Below are 20,087 nucleotides of genomic sequence, written 5' to 3'. Positions count from 1 at the left end.
AAATGCAATTGCCAGTTAACTATATTAAATATGTATGTATGTGTGTATTATATATATATATACTTTTGTAAGTACACTGGCTGTTACCACCCTTATTTGACAGATTCTAAATAGTGTCTCTTTATTATCCATATAAAGCATAGCTGGACAGGAACATCAAAAATATATATTTAGAAAAATACCTGTAATAGACAACAATTACTTTTCTATTTTTTTACTTCATCTGCAAATTAAGGTACATGTCTGCATGTAGAAAAGATTATAGTTGTAAGAGTTGACAAAACGATGCAGATTTCATGTGGAACCAGCCACTGTTGCTTGCCAAGGGGTGATTTAAACATATATCTTGTCTCAGTGGTGTGTGTGCATCAGTCACAGGCCACACAGAGAACACAAAAAGAGAGTTGGAACCAGTCAGCCTGGGCTTGCATCCTGGCATGGTCACTCACTATCTGTGAGATTTGGAGAACATCATTTCACTTCTATCACAATTTATCCATATGTAAAGAGAGGATTGTGATAGTATCTTTCTCACAGTATTGTTGTGAGTATCAAATGAATTAATATATGTAAAGTGCTTAGAGCAGTGCCTGGCATACAGTAAGCACTATTCAAATGTTGGCTATTACTGCTTATAAACAATAGAAATGGTCTCTAGCTAACTTAGAGAAGGAGTATACTGAAAGGAAATTAAGTATCTTGCAGAATCAACAGGAAAGCTGAAAAAAAGCACACAAAATGGACAAGAACATAGACAGCCATGCAGTAGGATCCTCCAGATGGTGTAACATGCTACAGCCACCAGCACAGCCCCATCACACAGGACAGTGCAATTGCCAGGCATTGTGTTTGCCCCCCCGACCACTGGACACTGTATGCTGCCCCAAATAAGTCCTAGCTGATCCTTCCTCTTTATATCACTAGCTCCAGAGTTGAAGCCCCAGGCATGGCATTCAATGGCCAAGCCTTGGTTACCTGGCTATATCCACCAAGCACCAGTGAGAAGAAATATCTAGTCCCTTTAGTTCCTCAAGTGGGAGATGGGGCTCTGCCTCCTACCAAGATTCAACACTGTGGAGATCCTTCAAAACAAGAAAGGAGTTTAGATGTGGGAGGGAAAAAAACCAAAGCCAAACTAAACAGAAGTCTACTACTCTTCTAAGTTGCCGGGAAGAGAACTTTCCGAGGTCCACTGACTTATCAAGAAAGAGAAGAATGACTATGAGAACCAGAAAACAGAGATCACCCCAAGTCACCAGTCAGGTACAAAACACAGAAAAGTGAGAAAAAAAATAGAAAACTAGAAGCAGGTCATTAGGTAGGAACAATCAGTGTGGCAGACAAAGAAATTTGGCCTAGACAGCAGTAAAATAAGAAGCATAGTTCTTCTCATAGAGTCAGAAGAAAAGAGCCTAGTCTGGTTTAGTGGTTCTCAAACATTTTGATCATTAAGACCCCTTTACAAACCTAAAGATTATCAAAGTCTTCAAATATCTTTTTTCTAATGTGGGTTATATCTATGCATATTTGGTGTACTGAAAAAGCCAAGAGATTATGAAAATGATACTAATTCATTTTAATAAAGTAACCCCACTGCCAACATAAATGATATATATTTATGAAAAGCAACTGTATTTTCCTCCAAAAAACTATAGTGAAAAGAGTGGCATTGCTTTATGTTTTTGCGTATCTGGCATATTAGAAGTCCCATATCTGCTTCTACATTTAATCTGTTGTGATATTACAAAACATGGAGCCTCTGGAAAACTCCAACTATGAGAGAATGAGTGAAAACAGCAAATAACATGTTAGTATTATCATGAAAACAGTTTTGACCTTCTCTAAAAAGCATCTTGGGAACCCTGATAGAGTAGACCAAGAATAGTACCAAGTTAGAGCCAAAGAGACAATACAAGCTGGGGATAGTGTCTCATGCCTGTAATCCCAGCAATTTAGGAGGCTGAGGCAGGAGAATCACTTCAGCTCAGGAGTTCAAGGCTGCACTGAGCCATGATTGCACCACTGTACTCCAGCCTGTGTGACCGAGTGAGACTCTGACTTTAAAAGACAGTATAGGTTTCACAAGGAACTACAAAAGATGGGCTATGATGATAATTATAACAATATACTCTCACCTCAGCTTACATTTATATAGCACTTTGTCATTTACAAAAGCATTTTCACATATTCATTCTATTTTATGCCCACCACACTCTGGGAGGCATTACTTCCACTTTATAAGCAAGGACGCCCGTGTTCAGAGAGGTTAGCAGGACTACATAGCTTCTGAGTAGAAAAGCTAGATACAACATTCCCACCCACTATTCCATGTGGAAAAGGTAGTTGTTATCATGAGGAAAGTATGGAAACACAGATATAGCCGTCTCCGTTTCCTAGGCAGGATCCAAGGCCTACAGTTTTGAAAATGGTCCTTCCTTTGATTCGCAAGCAGGGTCAGAACTATGTCCAGATCCTAGATTTGTTGGCTCTAGATTGGACTTTAGTAACTAAGCAAGCACAAGTCAGAGTTTAAAAACTCCATGAATTTTTTTTTTTAATAAAGAGCTGGATTCTAAATTCACTTTGTAGATAAACAACTTCTTGGTAGATATAGGCAGTGGATTCATTTGTCCTTTGCTCCTTAATCTTATCACACACCAAAAAAAAAAAATTGTTAAGCCCTTCAACAGTTGACCTAAAAATAAACAAGAACTAGGAGTCTCCAGTTCCTGGGTGGCAGCAGCAGGAGGTAGAAAGTTTGATAAGATGCTCATTTTTTATAGATATCTTATAGATATTTCCAGATATTTTGTGAATCAGTCATGATTCACACCCTTGGTTTCAAGTGGGAAGAAAGAGAGAATGATGACTAAGCTGGCTTAAATAATAATGACATTTTATTATCTTAGAAATCCAGATGTACCAAGGTGGGGCATCTCCAAGATAAGCTCATTCAGAAGTTAAATAACATAATAAAGATTCAAGTTCCTCCCCTCTTTCCTCTCTGCCTTCATCGCATGTCAATTCCCCTTATAACCTCAAGATGGCTCCCAGAGTTCCAGCTGTCACATGTAAACACAAGAACTTCAAAATAAGAAAAGGGGCCTTTTCTTCTTGGTCTTCTTTATAAGAGCAAAATAAATTTTCCCAAAAGCTCACATGCAGACCTCATTGCACATCTTATTTCCTTTGCCTAAACACTACTGGTGAGAAGAACATGACCCAAAGATGAACAGAGACAACCAACATTTATTTCTACTACTGGGGACAAATCAGCTTTTACTGACACCATTTGGGAAGGATTTGTCTGGAAGAAAAAAACAGGGAAATGAGTAACAGTGGTTTCTACATTTTAGGGTTTTTTTTCACGTAAGAATTCATTTGCTACAATCTTTGGGAGTTTTTGTGTTTTGTTTTGTTTTTTTTTTTTTTTTTGAGAAGATATGATGCTGACATAAACACTATCCCATGAAAACAAAGAGACCTAAAGCCTAGCATAAAAGCCATGATTTTTAAATATAATATTAATAAAGGTAGGTGACTGGTTTTGATATAATGGAGCTAAGTAATTGCTAATTTACTAAATGTAACATGTTAATTTTTTCAGTGTCTTCCATATAAAAGTTGTCACTAAATAATACTCCAGAGCCCCATTAAAATCACTGAATGCAAGCAAATTCAATTAGTGTTCACTTTCAAGGCAGAATGTGCTATTCGTATTAGGTCTGTAGATGTGGCAGCCCGAGCATTAGGGAGAGCCCAGAAGCAATTTGGAGAATAAATGACTGCGGATGGGGCAACTAAAAATGGGGAGGAAAAAATGGATTAACTATTATTAGAGGAAAATTATCAAAACAAAGCTAGGAGTGGCATTCTATGAGCCAGCCCTCTGTGGGCAATAAGCCACTCTCAGATCCTTAAATTGTGAAATAATCATCATCCTGACCCTAAATCATCACCAGCTCTGAATGTCTTGTAGTAAAAGCCACCTTGTTCCTAGGGTCAGTGAATTTAATGCCTTTGATTGCAACAACTAATTCTCTCTATTTTTAAGCATATATATATATATATATATATATATATATATATATATATATATATATAGGCACACATATATATATAGTATATGAGGCAGTAAGTGCATGATATATATACACTAATGGTTTTGCAAAGCCTATATATATGACTGGCTTTGCAAAAATATTAGTCAGTGTGTGGTAATGGATACATATGAGGACATCTTTGTACATCATTTCTTCTCAGCAACTAAGAATAATATTGTATGCTAGGGAATACCAAAGTCACTTTGATATAGTTCAAAAGAACATCTATTCTCTTTCCTCTATGAAAATCTCAAATAGATAAAAGCAATCCAAGGCAGTTTTTAGTTCATTACAACTCTCCCACCCAGCAAAACCTCTAAATACTGCAATTGACAATGAAAAAATTTGATATTAGAGAAAAAAGTCCAAAGAGTAGCCACCTCTACTACTACCCAAAGAGGATTCACTGATAATTTACCTTGGTTACTACAGGTAGATCAGTGTCTCGGAGACATTTTCATCTCCTACAAAGGGAGTGATTTCCACTTTTCTGCATGATTCAAATGTCCTGACTAAATGTGGACACACTTTAAAGTTGCCCCGTAATCCTGCCTCTTGGATTTCTTGCCCTTGTGAGATCTCCTCTCCTTGAGTGTGGGTGGGACCCGTGACTGCCTTCTTTTTTTTTTCTTTTATTCCCTAGTATGTCCTTCTAACCAACAGAAGACAGCAAAGGAGATGGGATCCCATAACTAAGATTACATTATGTCTAATTACATCTTGCTAAGAGATTTGCTATAGAGGCTTGCTTCTTTCTCCTTTGCTGGCTTTGAAGATGCAAACTGCCATATTAAGAGAGGCTTTGTAAAGATAGTTGCATGGCAAGGGAGCTGTAGTCAGCCTCTGAACAATAGCCATCAAGATGCCCGGGCCTTCAGTCTCCCAGCTGCAAGAAAATGAAATTTATCAGTTAACTGAGTAAGATTGGAAGCTGATACATTGCCCTGGCCAACACCTTGACTGTATCATTTCAAAAGATCCAGCTAAGTCTTGCCTGCACTACTAACCCACAGAAACTGTGAGATGATAAATGCATGCTCTTTTAAGCCACTAAATTTGGCGTAATTTGTTACACAGCAATAGAAAACAAATATACTAACCAAACCTAGAAAAAGAGGACTTCAGGTTGTAGAGAATGCCAAACCAACATAGTCAGACCAGCAATTCATTGTCTTCCACACCATGTTTCCTATTCCTCGGAATCTTACTGACTCTTGGGTTGGTGGTATAATCTAGTGTACACATTTTATGATTTACTTTTGTCACTTTCTTCCTTCCCAGAGACACTGCGACTCTTTCCAGCTAATGGAAAACCATTCCATGCAATGAATCAAAATTTATTAAACTGTGTCCAAATGGTCTGATAGAATTTATGCACCACCAAAGTGAACCAATTTATTCCTCATTCAGACACATCCTTTTCATTGTCCCTACATCCATTAATAGAGCATCCTTCGGTGATGTTTCCTTTGCTCTAAGCTGGATCATCCCCTTATGATGGTTTATGATGAGAGAGAATTCTCAGAAAAGAATAGCACAGATGACTTCTTATAAATGTTTTGGCTGTCTTTCTCAGGTTGTTTTTTAAATATATAGCTAGAGAACCATTAACAATAGTTTCATTACAGATGTAGACAAGTGACACATGGTTGGCATTTATACTATATGTCCCTTTTATTCAAAGTGCCTTTATAGGTGATAAATGAGGTTGACTTTTAGGCTCAAAAAAAACTGGAGGTAGAGATAGAAAAATATATGAATCCCTTGTCTCTCTTACTCTGCAAGTAAAATAGCATGTGTGTGACTTTTAAGTTAAAAGGACAAATATAGAATCAAGGACAGTGGGGCAAGAGATTGGGGGATGGAAATAAACATTTGTGGAAAGTAAAATGTTCATAGCCTGTGCAGTTTGAATCTATGCAATTTCTTATGTAAGAAAAGAAGACCAAAGTAAAATTTACAACAAATCAATACATCTGCTTAATTGATCTATGACTGAAATTTACTTTCCTCATTAGTAAAGAGTCAGAGCAGTTCATTTCATTAGCATAACTATATCTCAGTGCTCACTGAAGAGCTAACAAAACCAGAAACCCAAGGACGCTACAATAAAGCAGCAAGGTTTCAGAAAACATCAGCTGCAAATACATCAACACCTACATGTTCCAGAGTAACTGGGAGGGGGAAATTTAGCTTACAAAATAGACACTAGGAAAACACCATAAAAGATCGGGTTATAGTGTCTTAAATAATAGAGATCGAAGTTAGATCCCTTCAGAAAGCTGGATTCATACAGAAAAGCTCTAATGGTGAGAACATGGCAGTTCAGGAGTATCTTTATAGAACGGATTTGGGGGCACTACATGGTTGGGAGGGAGGTTAAAAACTTATCTTCAGATGTGTTTGCCTAGACTGTAGACTTTACATAAAAACTTTAAAACATCAATTATCCATTTTAAAAAGTAGGATGTTTAGGAGGAAGTTGATAGCTAAAGTCACCTCTTAGCACTACCACTGATGAGAAAAGCAAAATAATTTTACCTAGGATGCCCAGGTTTTAGGAGCATAATAGGATGAGAAGAACTGCTGAGTAAGTAGCTGTCTTGGTCTGTTTTGTGTTGCTATAACAGAATTCCTAAGATTGGGTAATTTATAAAGAAAAGTTTATTTAGCTCACAGTTCTGCAGGATGGGATGTTCAAGGCATGGCCTTGGCTTCTGGCAGGGCTTTTGTGCTGTATCTTAACATGGTGAAGAAAGTCAAAGGGGAAATAGACATGTAAAAAGAGGCAAAGCCTGCAGGGCGTCCTGTGGGGCGTCCTGGCTTTATAACAACCCACTTTTGTGGGAATTAATCCATTCTTGCAAGAACTAATCCAATCTCCCAAGAGCAAGGACTCACTACCTCAAGAGGAACACCAAGCCATTCATGAGGGATGCTTTCCATGACCCACACCTCTCACTTGGCCCTACTTCTCAACACAGCCACATTGGGGATCAAATTTTAACGTGAGTTGTGGCAGGGACAAACTAAAACCATAGCAGTAGACTTACATCTACTGGATGGTGGCGAAAATCCCCAACATGTGTGGTTTGTTTTATGTGACCTCACTTCCCCCAGCTTTCCTTAGGATAGAACCATGCCTTGATTATAGCACCTGCACTTTGAGAACACTGCAGCCTTTGGTATACTAAGGGATTACTCTTTCCAATTTTCAAATTTACCATGGGAATTTATTATAATTTAACTTGTCCTCAAAGCTTTAAGCACCTCCTCTGCTATCCCTTCATTAAACAGAAACTGACAAAAGATACGGGCACTTTCTCTCTTCACCCTTCCCTGAATTGTGGCATAGAAATACAAGGTTTTAAATAATGTACTACTGGCATTAAATGTGCTTAGGAAAAGTAAAAATAAGTTATGAAAATAAGAAAGATAATATCAATCTGCCCCACATAAAAGATTTATCATTAAGAAATAAAAATTTCAATTTTTGTTTGTAGGAGCCCCTACAACCAAGTTCTAAAATCAAATAACCATAACAATAGTAATAATAAAATCTCAGGTGAGGCATGGTGGCTCAAGCCTGTAATCCCAGCACTTTGGGAAGCCCAGGAGCGCCTATCACAAGGTCAGGAGTTCGAGACCAGCCTGACCAATGTGGTGAAACCCCATCTCTACTAAAAATACAAAAATTAGGCCTGGTGGCAGGCACCTGTAATCCCAGCTACTTGGTGGGGACCGAGGCAGGAGAATCGCTTGAACCTGGGAGGCGGAGGTTACAGAGAGCCAAGATGGCGCCATCGCACTCCAGCCTGGGGGACAAGAATGAGACTTCATCTCAAAAAAAACAAAAAAAAGAAAAAGAAAAAAATTATGGAATTCCAAAACATGTTGTGTTTGCTGCAATTTCAGCCCTGTCTATGGTGAGCATAAAGGCTTTGGAAGAAGGAGTATCACAGATGAAGTCGTGGCTCTAGCACTTCTAAGCCATGGTCTAGGCAAGACACTTTCTCCTCCTTATCTATAAAATGTTGATCATACCCACTTGTTTTTCTGCGATTAACAATATAGCATATAAAACATTTAAAAATGACAAACACACTTTGGGAGGCCGAGGCGGGCGGATCATGAGGTCAGGAGATCAAGACCATCCTGGTTAACACAGTGAAACCCCGTCTCTACTAAAAATACAAAAAAATTAGCCAGGCGTGGTGGTGGGTGCCAGTAGTCCCAGCTACTCGGGAGGCTGAGGCAGGAGAATGGCTTGAACCAGGGAGTCAGAGGTTGCAGTGAGCTGAGGTCGCACCACTGTACTCCAGCCTGGGAGAGGAAGGGAGATTCCATTTCAAAAAAAAAAAAAGACAAACACTGTGTTATATATGTTTTAAACACATGGAATCCTTATAATAGTCTCATGTATAGATACTATTATTATTCCTGTTTTACAGGTAAGGAAACCGAGGCCCAGAGATGTTCACTTGCTCCTACTCAGAGTCTGGACTTAAACCTTAAACCCAGCCAGTTTAGGGTCAGAGCTTGTTCTCTTAACCCGTACTACATTAAGGCTGCTTCTCAAAGCAGCAATAATAAAATCAATAATAACTGACTTTTATTGAGCACTTTCTTTAGGGTACTGATAAGCATCTTGCTTGAATTATTTCATTTCATTTTTAAAACAACCCCATGAAGTAGGTACTGCCAGAATCACCAGCATGCTATATCATATTACTCCTTGTGAAGTACCTGGAAAAATATAGTAGCTCAATAGAGGGTAGTTATTATTATTATCCCCATTTGTACTAATATGTCTTCAAGCACGAAGCAAAGAAATAATCCTGAGCGATACAACTGACATTAGAAATAAACTTACTTTGTAGAACAATGTTTTCTCAGCATGTTGGAACACAGGCAAATGCATGCCCACATCTTATCCAGCCTCCCTCTGTTACAGCCATCTCTGCAACTAGGCAGACTTTCATTTCTAATTTCATTAAAAAAAAAAAAAGTATGGCTTTTGGCTTGGACTGTTTTCTGTGGCTTTTTGGGAAATGAAATCTCTCTACTTCTGTTCAGTGTATTGAACTCTGTAACCATAGCATCAATACCTCACACACTGCCCCATCTCCATCTTTTGTATTAAAAGTTAGGGAGAGATTGTGAGAAGCTGCTGCAATGGAGGCAAATGATGAATAAAATGAAAAATTCGTTGCTTGGTTCACTGAGAAAATTCCATTTTTAACATTTAGCCTTGTGTACTACACCTACTGCTGAGCTACAAATATACTGTGAAGGGTAGATTTCAGGAATATGGTTTTCTGTTCCACACTGGAAACAATCTGAAGCAAAGGAGGGGTGGGGACAGGCTGCCTTGTCGGGGTGATAACACAGTAGTGAATGCAAGAGATGGCCTCTGGGGCAACAGTCCAATGTCATGCAGGGCAGACCGTCCCACGATCTGGTGCTGAGACAAGACAGCAGAGCCCCTCTGATGCAAAAGGAGATTGAGATATTGGAAGAAGAGCAATGTTTACATCTCCCAGGGAACAGAGGGAAGTGTATAATCCAAATGTAAGACAGATTTCTGACCTAAGAATGAATATCTATACAACTCGTTTGCAGCAAAATTGCTAAATCAGCTTAAGCTAATTTTAGAATTAGTGCACATTTTAAATTTTTCCTGTTGGGATCTTCTGTTTTGTTATTATACTTTAAGTTCTGGGATACATGAATGTTCAGGTTACATAGGTATACACGTGCCATGGTGGTTAGCTGCACCCATCAACCCATAAACTACATTAACTATTTCTCCTAATGCTATCCCTCCCCTAGCTCCCCCACCCCCAACAGGCCCTGATGGGTGATGTTCCCCTCCTTGTGTCCATTTGTTCATAAGTTTCACCTCCCACTAATAAGTGAGAACATGCAGTGTTTGGTTTTCTATTCCTGTATTAGTTTGCTGAGAATGATGGTTTCCAAATTCATTCACGTCCCTGCAAAGGCCATGAACTCATCCATTTTTATGGCTGCATAGTATTCCATGGTGTATATGTGCCACATTTTCTTTATCCAGTCTATCATTGATGGGCAGTTGGGTTGGTTCCAAGTATTTGCTACTGTGAACAGTAATGCAATAAATACATGTGTGCATGTAGCTTCATAGTAGAAAAATTTATAATCATTTGGGTATATATCCAGTAACGGGATTGCTGGGTCAAATGGTATTTCTGGTTCTAGATCCTTAAGGAATTGCCCCACTGTCTTCCACAATGGTTGAACTAATTTACACTCCCACAAACAGTGTAAAAGGATTCCTGTTTCTCCACATCCTCTCCAGCATCTGTTGTTTCCTGACGTTTTAATGATCACCATTCTAACTGGCAAGAGATGGTATCTCATTGTGGTTTTGATTTACATTTATCTAATGACAAATGATGATGAGCTTTTTTTCATATATTTGTTGGCCACATAAGTGTCTTCTTTTGACAAATTTCTGTTCATACACTTCGCCCACTTCTTCATGGTGTTGTTTTTTTCTTGTAAATTTGTTTAAGTTCTTTGTAGATTCTAGATATTAGCCCTTTATCAGATGGATAGATTGCAAAAATTTTCTCCCATTCTGTAGGTTGCCTGTTCACTCTGATGACACTTTCTTTTGCTGTGCAGACGCTCTTTAGTTTAATTAGATCCCATTGATCAATTTTGCTTTTGTTGCCATTGCTTTTAGTGTTTTAGTCATGAAGTCTTTGCCCATGCCTGTCCTGAATGGTATTGCCTAGGTTTCCTTCTAGGGTTTTTATGGATTAAGGTCTTACATTGAAGTCTTCAATGCATCTTGAGTTAGTTTTTGTATAAGGTGTAAGGAAGGTGTCCAGTTTCTGTTTTCTGCATATATCTAGCCAGTTTTCCCAACACCATTTATTAAATAGGGAATGCTTTCCCCATTGCTTGTTTTTGTCAGGTTTGTCAAAGATCAGCTGGTTGTAGATGTGTGTCATTATTTCTGAGACCTCTGCACTGTTCCATTGGTCTATATATCTGTCTTGGTACCAGTACCATGCTGTTTTGGTTACTATATCCTTGTTGTATAGTTTGAAGTCAGGTAACATGATGCCTCCAGCTTTGTTCCTTCTGCTTAGGATTGTCTTGGCTACAAGGGCTCTTTTTTGGTTTCATATGAAATATAAAGTAGTTTTTTCTAATTGAGTGAGGAAACTCAATGGTAGCTTGATGGAAATAGCATTGAATCTATAAATTACTTTGGGCAGTATGACCATTTTCACGATATTGATTCTTCCTATCCATGAGCATGGTATTTTTTTTTCCATTTGTTTGTGTCCTCTCTTATATCCTTGAGCAGTGGTTTGTAGTTCTCCTTGAAGAGGTCCTTCACATCCCTTGTAAGTTGGATTCCTGGGTATTTTATTCTCTTTGTAGCAACTGTGAATGGGAGTTCACTCATGATTTGGCTCTCTATTTGTCTATTACTTGTGTGCAGGGATGCTTGTGATTTTTACACACTGATTTTTGTATCCAGAGACTTTGCTGATGTTGCTTATCAGCTTAAGGAGATTTTGGGCTGAGACGACAGGGTTTTCTAAATATACAATCACGTCATCTGCAAACAGAGACAATTTGACTTCCTCTTTTCCTAATTGAATACTCTTTGTTTCTTTCTCTTTTCTAATTGCCCTGCCCAGAACTTCCAATACTATGTTGAATAGGAGTGGTGAGAGAGGGCATCCTTGTCTTACGCCAGTTTTCAAAGGGAATGCTTCCAGCTTTTGCCCATTCAGTATGATATTGGCTGTGGGTTTGTCATAAATAGCTCTTATTACTTTGAGATATGTTCCATAAATACCTATTTTATTGAGAGTTTTTAGCATGAAGGGGTGTTTAATTTTATTGAAGGCCATTTCTGCATCTATTGAGATTATTATGTAGTTTTTGTCATAAGTTCTGTTTATATGATGGATTATGTTAATTTGACTTGCGTATGTTGAACCACCCTTGCATTCCAAGATGAAGCTGACTTGATGTGGTGGATAAGCCTTTTGATGTGCTGCTGGATTTGGTCTGCCAGTATTTTATTGAGGATTTTTGCATCAATGTTGATCAGGGATATTGGACTGAAATTTTGTTTTTTTGTTGTATCTCTGCCAGGTTTTGGAATCAGGATGATGCTGGCCTCCAAAAAGGAGTTAAGGAGGAGTCCCTCTTTTTCTATTGTTTGGAATAGTTTCAGAAGAAATGGCACCAGCTCCTCTTTTTACCTCTGGTAGAATTCGGCTGTGAATCCATCTGGTCCTGGGCTTTTTGTGGTTGGTAGGCTGTTAATTACTGCCTCAATTTTGGAATCTGTTATTGGTCTATTCAGGGATTCAGCTTCTTCCTGGTTTAGTCTTGGGAGGTCGTATGTGTTCAGGAATTTATCCATTTCTTCTAGATTTTCCAGTTTATTTGCACAGAGGTGTTTACAGTATTCTCTGATGACAGTTTGTATCTCTGTGGGATCAGTGGTGATATCCCCTTTATCATTTTTATTGTGTCTATTTTATTCTTCTCTCTTTTCTATTAGTCTGGCTAGCAGTCAATTTTGTTAATCTTTTCAAAAAGGCAGCTCCTGGATACATTGATTTTTTGAAGGGGTTTTCATGTCTCTATCCCCTTCAGTTCTGCTTCTCTCTTTAGAGCCAGCAGGCAGGAACATTTACGTCTGCTGAAGCTTCACCCACAGCACCCCTTCCCACTGGTGCTCTGTCCCAGGGAGATGGGAGTTTTACCTATAAAGCCCCAACGGGGCTGCTGCCTTTCTTTCAGAGATGTCCTGCCTAGAAAGGAGGAATCTGGAAAGGCAATCTGGCTACAGCAGCTTTGTGGAGCTGTAGTGAGCTCTGTCTAGTTCAAACTTCCTGGTGGCTTTGTTTACACTGTGAGGGAAAAACTGCCTATTCAAGCTTCAGTAATGTCAGATGCCCTCCCACCCCCCCAACCCCACCAAGGTCAAGCATCCCAGGTTGACTTTAGACTGCTGTGCTGGCAGTAAGAATTTCAGGTCAGTGGATCTTAACTTGCTGGGCTCCTGGGGGTGGGATCCGCTGAGCTAGATCACTTGAATTCCTGGCTTCAGCCCCCTTTCCAAGGGAGTGAATGGTTCTGTCTCACTGGTGTTCCAGGCACCACTGGGGTATGGAAAAAAACTCCTGCAGCTAGCTCAGTGTCTGCCCAAAGGGCCGCCCAGTTTTGTGCTTGAAACCAAGGGCCCTGGTGGTATAGGCACCCAAGGGAATCTCCTGGTCTGCAGGTTGCGAAGACTGTGGGAAAAGCGTAGTATCTGGGCCAGAGTGCACCGTTTCTCAAGGCATAGTCCCTCATGGCTTCTCTTGGCTAGGGGAGGGAGTTCCCCAACCCTTTGCATTTCCCAAGAGAGGTGATATTCCACCCTTCTTCGGCTCACCTTCTGTGGGCTTTGCCCAGTGTCTAACCAGTCCCAATGAGAAGAGCTGAGTTCCTCAGTTGGAAATGCAGAAATCACCCACCTTCTGTGTTTGTCTTGCTGGGAGCTGCAGACTGGAGCTGTTCCTATTCAGCCATCTTGCCAGCTACCTAGTACACATTTTTAAAGTACAGATGACAATTAGTGGCAAGAAAAGGTGTACTGAACAACTGAAGGAATTCAGACTTGGATTAACATCTAGCCACCTTAGTTGCCTTTCTATAATTTAAAAAAAAAAAAAAAAGTGATTTTATACTACAATGGACATGAGAATCACCTGGGAAGTTTTTCAAAAGCAAATATTTAAGCCCCGCCCCTGATGATTCTGCTTCCATTGCTTGGTGACCTCGCTCTAGGTATTTCTGATGAAGTTTGATTTTGGATCAGTGCTGAGATGTACTACTATTAAGTGTGTCCTGAGCTCTGGTTACAGCAAACCTGTGAGTTTCTGGATTGGCTGTGGAGGAAGCTTGCATCATGTATTCTCCTGGGCTTTTGTACCTGGGGTTTATCCCAAGTCCTGTAGAGGAACCCACTGCAACTGCCTCCAAGATTCTTCACTCCTCCATTCTATTTTCTCACTTTTCCCTAGAAACCGTTTTAGATTTTAACATATCATCTAATAATTATCCCTACCCCGAAAATGAGGAGACAGACTCAAAGAGGGGTCATAGAATTTTCCCATATTTTTATAAAAGATGTGTAATAACAGCAGTCACATTCAAGGCCTATGATATCTAATAACAGCTAAAATTTATTGACTCCTTTTATATGCACCATGTACTGAATATATTGTATTGACTCTCATGTTTAATTCTAGTAAACGTTAATGGAAAATGGGATCCTAAAGGTTATTGAAAAGAAAAGATTTGGAAATGTTTTATTAAGAATCTTAATACGGCAAAAGAAAAAAATTTAAGTAAAAAGAAGTATGATTATTCTAGCCAAATGTTGATGGAATTAGACCAACAGGAATCTCCCTTAGGTAGCTTAAGCCTTACTCGAGTTTACTGTATAACACATTAAGTTGTCATCAAACAACAGTAGCACCTACAGAAATGTAGTTTCTGCCCCTACCTCCATCCTCCCCCACTAGGCAAGCCTCTCCCAAGAACAATAAAGAAGAGAGGAAGTAAGGAAGAATTCAGAGCAGGTGTTAAGGCTTGAGGCAGATGACTGGAGAATGAATCAAAGGCACTCAGAAGTGAAATTTTGGAATTTTTGACACTAGCCCTATGTGATATTTTATAAAATTTATAGATTGAATATGATAACTAATGTGTTATTCTTTTAATAGTTACCTTTTAATCTTTTAAAATGTACAAGAAAACTGAACTGACCTCTCACAGGTTTTCTCAGAACTGTAGAGAAAATAATACATTAAAGCATGTAGAAAAGTGCGTAGCACATCATGAGTCTTCAGCCAAGATTAGCTGTTGTTATTTTCCATGACACCCTCCCACAGTGATGTTAACAGCTGTGCCTAAGCTACTTTAATAAAACTTTAGTAATCACACAATGACAACTGCTGCAAAGGAAGGTATTGGGAAAATAAAATTTACAACAAAATCTCCTGCCAACCCAGAAAACTTCTCCACAAAGGTAGAAAACAAAGAAAAGTTGTGTTACTGAATAAGCATTAAACCAGAATGCAGTGCTCATCACAGCCAATCTGCAAAGAGAATGCAAAGACAAGCAGAAACTTCCTTCTGTTATATCGCCAAGTGGATACAACCCATTACATACATATTATTTAGATACATAATAATTAGTCCTCAAGCAAGAACGCTTGATGGCACCATTTCTCACACAAAATTCATACAAAATTCACTCAGTAATTGAGGTGACCACTTGTGTTAGCTTACGTGGCTTTACCAAAAGTTAAAATAAATTTATTATATCTTTATTACAGGAGGTAGTTGTGAAGCCAGGCATCCTCTGATGCTAGGATCTTGCCCTCCCACAGAGACTGGAAGATAGGTGCATTACCTTTCTCTCTTGATGATTACTTGATCTTAAGAAAGACATTATTGAGCCATAAAACTAGTAAGAGGCTAATTTATCTTTTAAAAAGGTTTACATGCATTTTGAAGAGACAGAAAAAAGACCTTAAAATGACAAGTTTTCTAAAACATATCATCTAAGAAAAAGGAGAAGGAAAGTATCTTCCTTTATTTTCATCAGGGAGAATTAAGCCTCTTATTTTTAAGCTGTATTTGCCATTGCAAAGGCAGTTATCTGGGAGGAATTTAAAAGCTTCTTGGTGTCTTTTCCTGATTATCAGTTACTTCCTAATGAGGAAACCCACATAGACATACACAAGGGAAATACAGAAATTAGAAATTTCTGGTCAGGCACGGTGGTGCACACCTGTATTCCCAGCACTTTGGGAGGTCGAGGCGGGCGTATCACTTGAGGTCAGGAGCTCGAGACCAGCCTGGCCAACATGGTGAAATCCTGTGTCTTCTAAAAAAAATAAATAAATATAAAAGTTAGCCAGGTGCAGTGGCATGCACCTGTAATCCCAGCTACTCTGGAGGCTGAGGCAGGAGAATAGCTTGAACCCAGGAGGTGGAGGTTGCAGTGAGCTGAGATCATGCCACTGCACTCCAGCCTGAGGGACAGAGCGAAATTCCCTCTCAAAAAAAAAAAAAAGAAAAGAAAAGAAAAGAAAAAGAAATGTCCAAGGAACATATGAATAGTAGAGGGGACACAGAGCATCTATTTTTTATTAAATCAGAAGAGAGAACTATTACCTGTTAAAATGAAAATACTATGTTGGCATGATGTTAAGAGACTGTCCGACCAAGGGCCATGTAAAAGTTAACCTCTGACTTCACAATAATCACAACCTTTCTGAAAATCATTTGAAAAATGTTACTATCGTGTGCTAGTCAAAGTGGGTGAGTAAACATTATTGCTTTAAAATTAAGCCCTAACTGACTGTCACCATCACCCTGCCCTCAGTGAATACAACCACCAGGGGGTGGTGGTGTCACTCTCCTAAGAAATGCCTGCATCACAGAAAATAGTCATTCCTGTAGACATATGCTTAGAGGGCACTGTGGGATCCTTCAAGATGAAAGTGCCTTGTAAATGTGAGATATCACCACCATTATGAGTGAGATCTAACCCTGGACGATATCATAAACTTAATGGTGGGAGTCAAACCACCATCATCTCAATGTATTCCAGTCAATGTGTATTCTCATCATACTTCAAAAAGCATAGGCTGTCCAAAGCAGGATATCTGCCTGCAGACCCCAAACTATGTTATTCAGATCATTAAAACCACAGGACACTGTAAGCCTAGATTATTGCCATTAAGTAGTAGATTTAAAGTATTATCTGTTAGGAAAAACTATGCATCAGAATAATTTTACAATACTGCTTAAAATCAGTAAGTAGTGCTGATGCAGTAACAATCTTTAACACAATAATTTGGTTTGTATTAATATAAACTATCATAAAGTAAAATTCACTTTCCTTTAATAAATAACCAAAATTTATTTCATTTTCTTAATTCAAAAGGTTAACATTTTAAGGTCAGCAAGATGCTGTACCTGAAACAATATTGTGCCTAAAACAAGGAGATGATGAATCGTAAAGACAGTCTTTGTACATTTTAGGACTTATAATGATAAAAAAAGATCAGCAGGTTTCCTGTCACCAGAAGGCAAAAACTACAACACACAACAGTTATCTAATGAAAGTGTACACTGGGAAGAATTGCCTAGCTGCTCAGTGACTTACAATGTCACAGTTCCGTACCTAACACATTACTTTACTGCTTTCCCCAGCTTCCAAGATAGAGTCTCCCCCAAGATTATAGTGTTCAGAACTTTAGTTAATTAAAAGACAAAATTTCTCAAAATAAAAAGCCAAGGCCATTCTCATTAGAACAAAAATTGTTTTAAAGATAGGCAAAGTAAATCAAGCAAATGGGAACAAAGAGAGTAGAGGGATAAAATTAGTATTAGACAAAGTGGACACTGAAACAAAATGCTTTACGTGGTTTGTGTATTTCTTCAGTGGTTGAAGATGATGAGACTCGAGCTAGGCTTCAAGGTCATGAATGTCTTAGTGAAGGATGTTTACGGGAGCACTGTTCTGTTCCTTCCAAGTAGATATTTGAAGGTCAAGCCTTAATTTTTATTATTTTTATGACAAGGCTGAGATAGGGAGAGGCTTGAGGTGTATTGCTAGACTATCTTCTCCTCCTACATTAAGCTCATCATGTCCCATGCCCAAGAAGGAAAGAGTAGATGGAAGAAAAAGACAATCTGGCTATATCTACAATTGTTATATATTATATTTCAGTGTTCAGCACTAACCCTATCCTACTATAACTCCCAACTTCTGAGTCTAAATTTTGATTCATCTCTTGGTTATCTAGAGTTTGTCTCCAAGTAGTTTTATTAGGAAGAATATCTAGGTGATAAATGTATTTATTTATATTTAGAATATTTAAGGAAGAATACAAGGACATATAAAATAATAGGAAACATTAAAATAGAAAAAGAAAAAGAATGATGAGAACATAAATTAGTTCCAGGGCTGAGACATCTAATGCACTGTATGTACTTTTTACCTGTATTAATTGAAATTCAGCTGATGTGCCAGAGAATAAAATGGCAATGAATTTAAAAGATAGAACATTATTTCCCTGTCAGAGAAAATTTCAAACAGATAAAGTGAATCAGCTCTACAGTCTTTGGAGGCCCATGCTACTTTGTGTACCTTGTGGTTATGTCATCCCAAAGGCAGTCTACATTCACACTGTTCAAGATGGTTTCTCATTACCTTGCATTTCAACTGCACACATCCCTTCCACTCTATCTCACTGGCCATGTATTCCCATGGTTACACCTAGTTGCAAGGAAGATTGAGAAACATAATCTTTATCTAGGCATCCACGTATTCAGCTACAAGTTCTATCATTGTATAAGGGAGGGGAAGAACAGATACAGTAGATGCATTGATCTCATCACAGCAGGCCTCAAATATACTTGACTCTTACCATTTTTACAATCAATGTAAAAAGAAAAGCCATTAATGATACTCTTAAATGTAAAATTATAAGGATGGCAGTAATAATAAAACTATTCAAAATTTTAAAAATAAATAAAAGCCATTGTAGTGGCACAATTCATGGATATAAAAATGGATAATTTTCTTAGAGGAATTACAAATTATTTGCTATGAAGACCAAACTAGAATTTCTCCAAAGCACTGTATATTCTGGAAATTTGCATGTCAGAAAAAGTTTCCCTTATCCATGAACTTCAACTTCGAGTGACACTAAATTCTGAGGCCATAACTTTTCACCCAAAATACTCTTTAAATACCATCCCAAGATATACGGTGTTCTGAAAAAGAAACTTAATGCCAAACTCATTTTTATTCCTTTGGGTTATGTGCTTGGATATGTGATTGTCTTTTACTGGAACAAGTCTAAATATAGCTTTCTTTTATTTGGTTCCACATATATTGTAGGGAAACTTCTTTCCCCAACTCAGATCTTCTTTTAGTCTACAAAAGCTTTCTGTTATTTCTTTGATCAAATACTCCACATTAATTTTTTTGTCTTATTCTTCAAGAATACTTATTTGTATCTGTGGCTTGAATTTCCATAGCTCTTTTCTTGTATTTTGCCATGTTTATCTCTCTTCTTTTTCCCTTTGCATTATGATGGTATTTATCTTGTTTGCCTTCCATACTCTGGTCTCAATTTTTCACTAAGTGGAAATATTTTTGTTGCTTAGTGCAAATCCATTTATAATTATAGTTATATTCCTTATAATTTCTGATTTTCCATTAAAAAGAACTAGCTTTATTTCATGTAATATTTTTTGGCATAAATTCCACTTTGTTTATTATGAAAACCACAATCCATGCTTTTGTCTTCATTTCTCTAATGATTTTTTTTTCTTTAACCTCTTTTCCAGGATGAGGGAAGAAGTTCTCATACTTTTTTCTCATTGGAAGTGCTACCACAGGTATATATTATTGCTAAATTGTTTTATTCCCATATGTTTAGAGATAATCAACCAACCCACCAACCAAGTAGTATTTACTGAGCATCTACCACGTCTCAGGGACTGTGCTAAGAATTTATCATTCAGTGCAAAACACAAAAGGCATGGTCTCTGCTTTCATGGAGTTTGCAATCTAGCTGCTAGCAGAAGGTAGCAAAGTATCACACCAAAGAGAAAGCTTTGGGTGTTTGTTATGGGAGCTCCTATGGTGAGAGACTTGATCTAGGCCAGCTGTTGGAGAAACATCTCCCTCAGGAGGTGGAACCTAGGTAAAGATGTAAACTGAACAGGAGTTAAGCATTAGGGAGTCATCCTGGGGTAGGGAATAGAGGGTAAAAGGAGATGAGAGAGAGAGGTGACTGGATTAGGGAAACTCATGTACAGAAGCTGGCTCTGAAAGGAAACAGCAGGGCATCCTAAAGGCATTTCTCCCAAATGGCTGGAGCTTGG

The 20,087-nt window shown here is 38.3% G+C and overlaps 1 long non-coding RNA gene across 3 annotated transcripts in view; it reads right to left on the bottom strand.

Moving 5' to 3' along the window:
* Positions 1 to 20,087, bottom strand: part of LOC111549494 — a 302,423-nt gene that overhangs the window by 235,071 nt on the left and 47,265 nt on the right. Inside the window, exon 1 of one of the 3 annotated variants that reach the window (XR_003309653.1) lies at positions 13,561 to 13,700. The exons of the other annotated variants lie outside the window; for them this stretch is intronic. This is a non-coding gene — a long non-coding RNA (uncharacterized LOC111549494). Of the gene's footprint in view, positions 1 to 13,560; positions 13,701 to 20,087 lie in introns of those variants that run through there. 3 annotated transcript variants of the gene reach the window in all.

The sequence above is a fragment of the Piliocolobus tephrosceles genome, chromosome 6 (assembly GCF_002776525.5).
Source record: "Piliocolobus tephrosceles isolate RC106 chromosome 6, ASM277652v3, whole genome shotgun sequence".
Lineage (NCBI taxonomy): Eukaryota > Metazoa > Chordata > Mammalia > Primates > Cercopithecidae > Piliocolobus > Piliocolobus tephrosceles.
The sequence above is the reverse complement of the archived record's forward strand: the minus strand, read 5'-3'. Positions and strand labels throughout refer to the sequence as shown.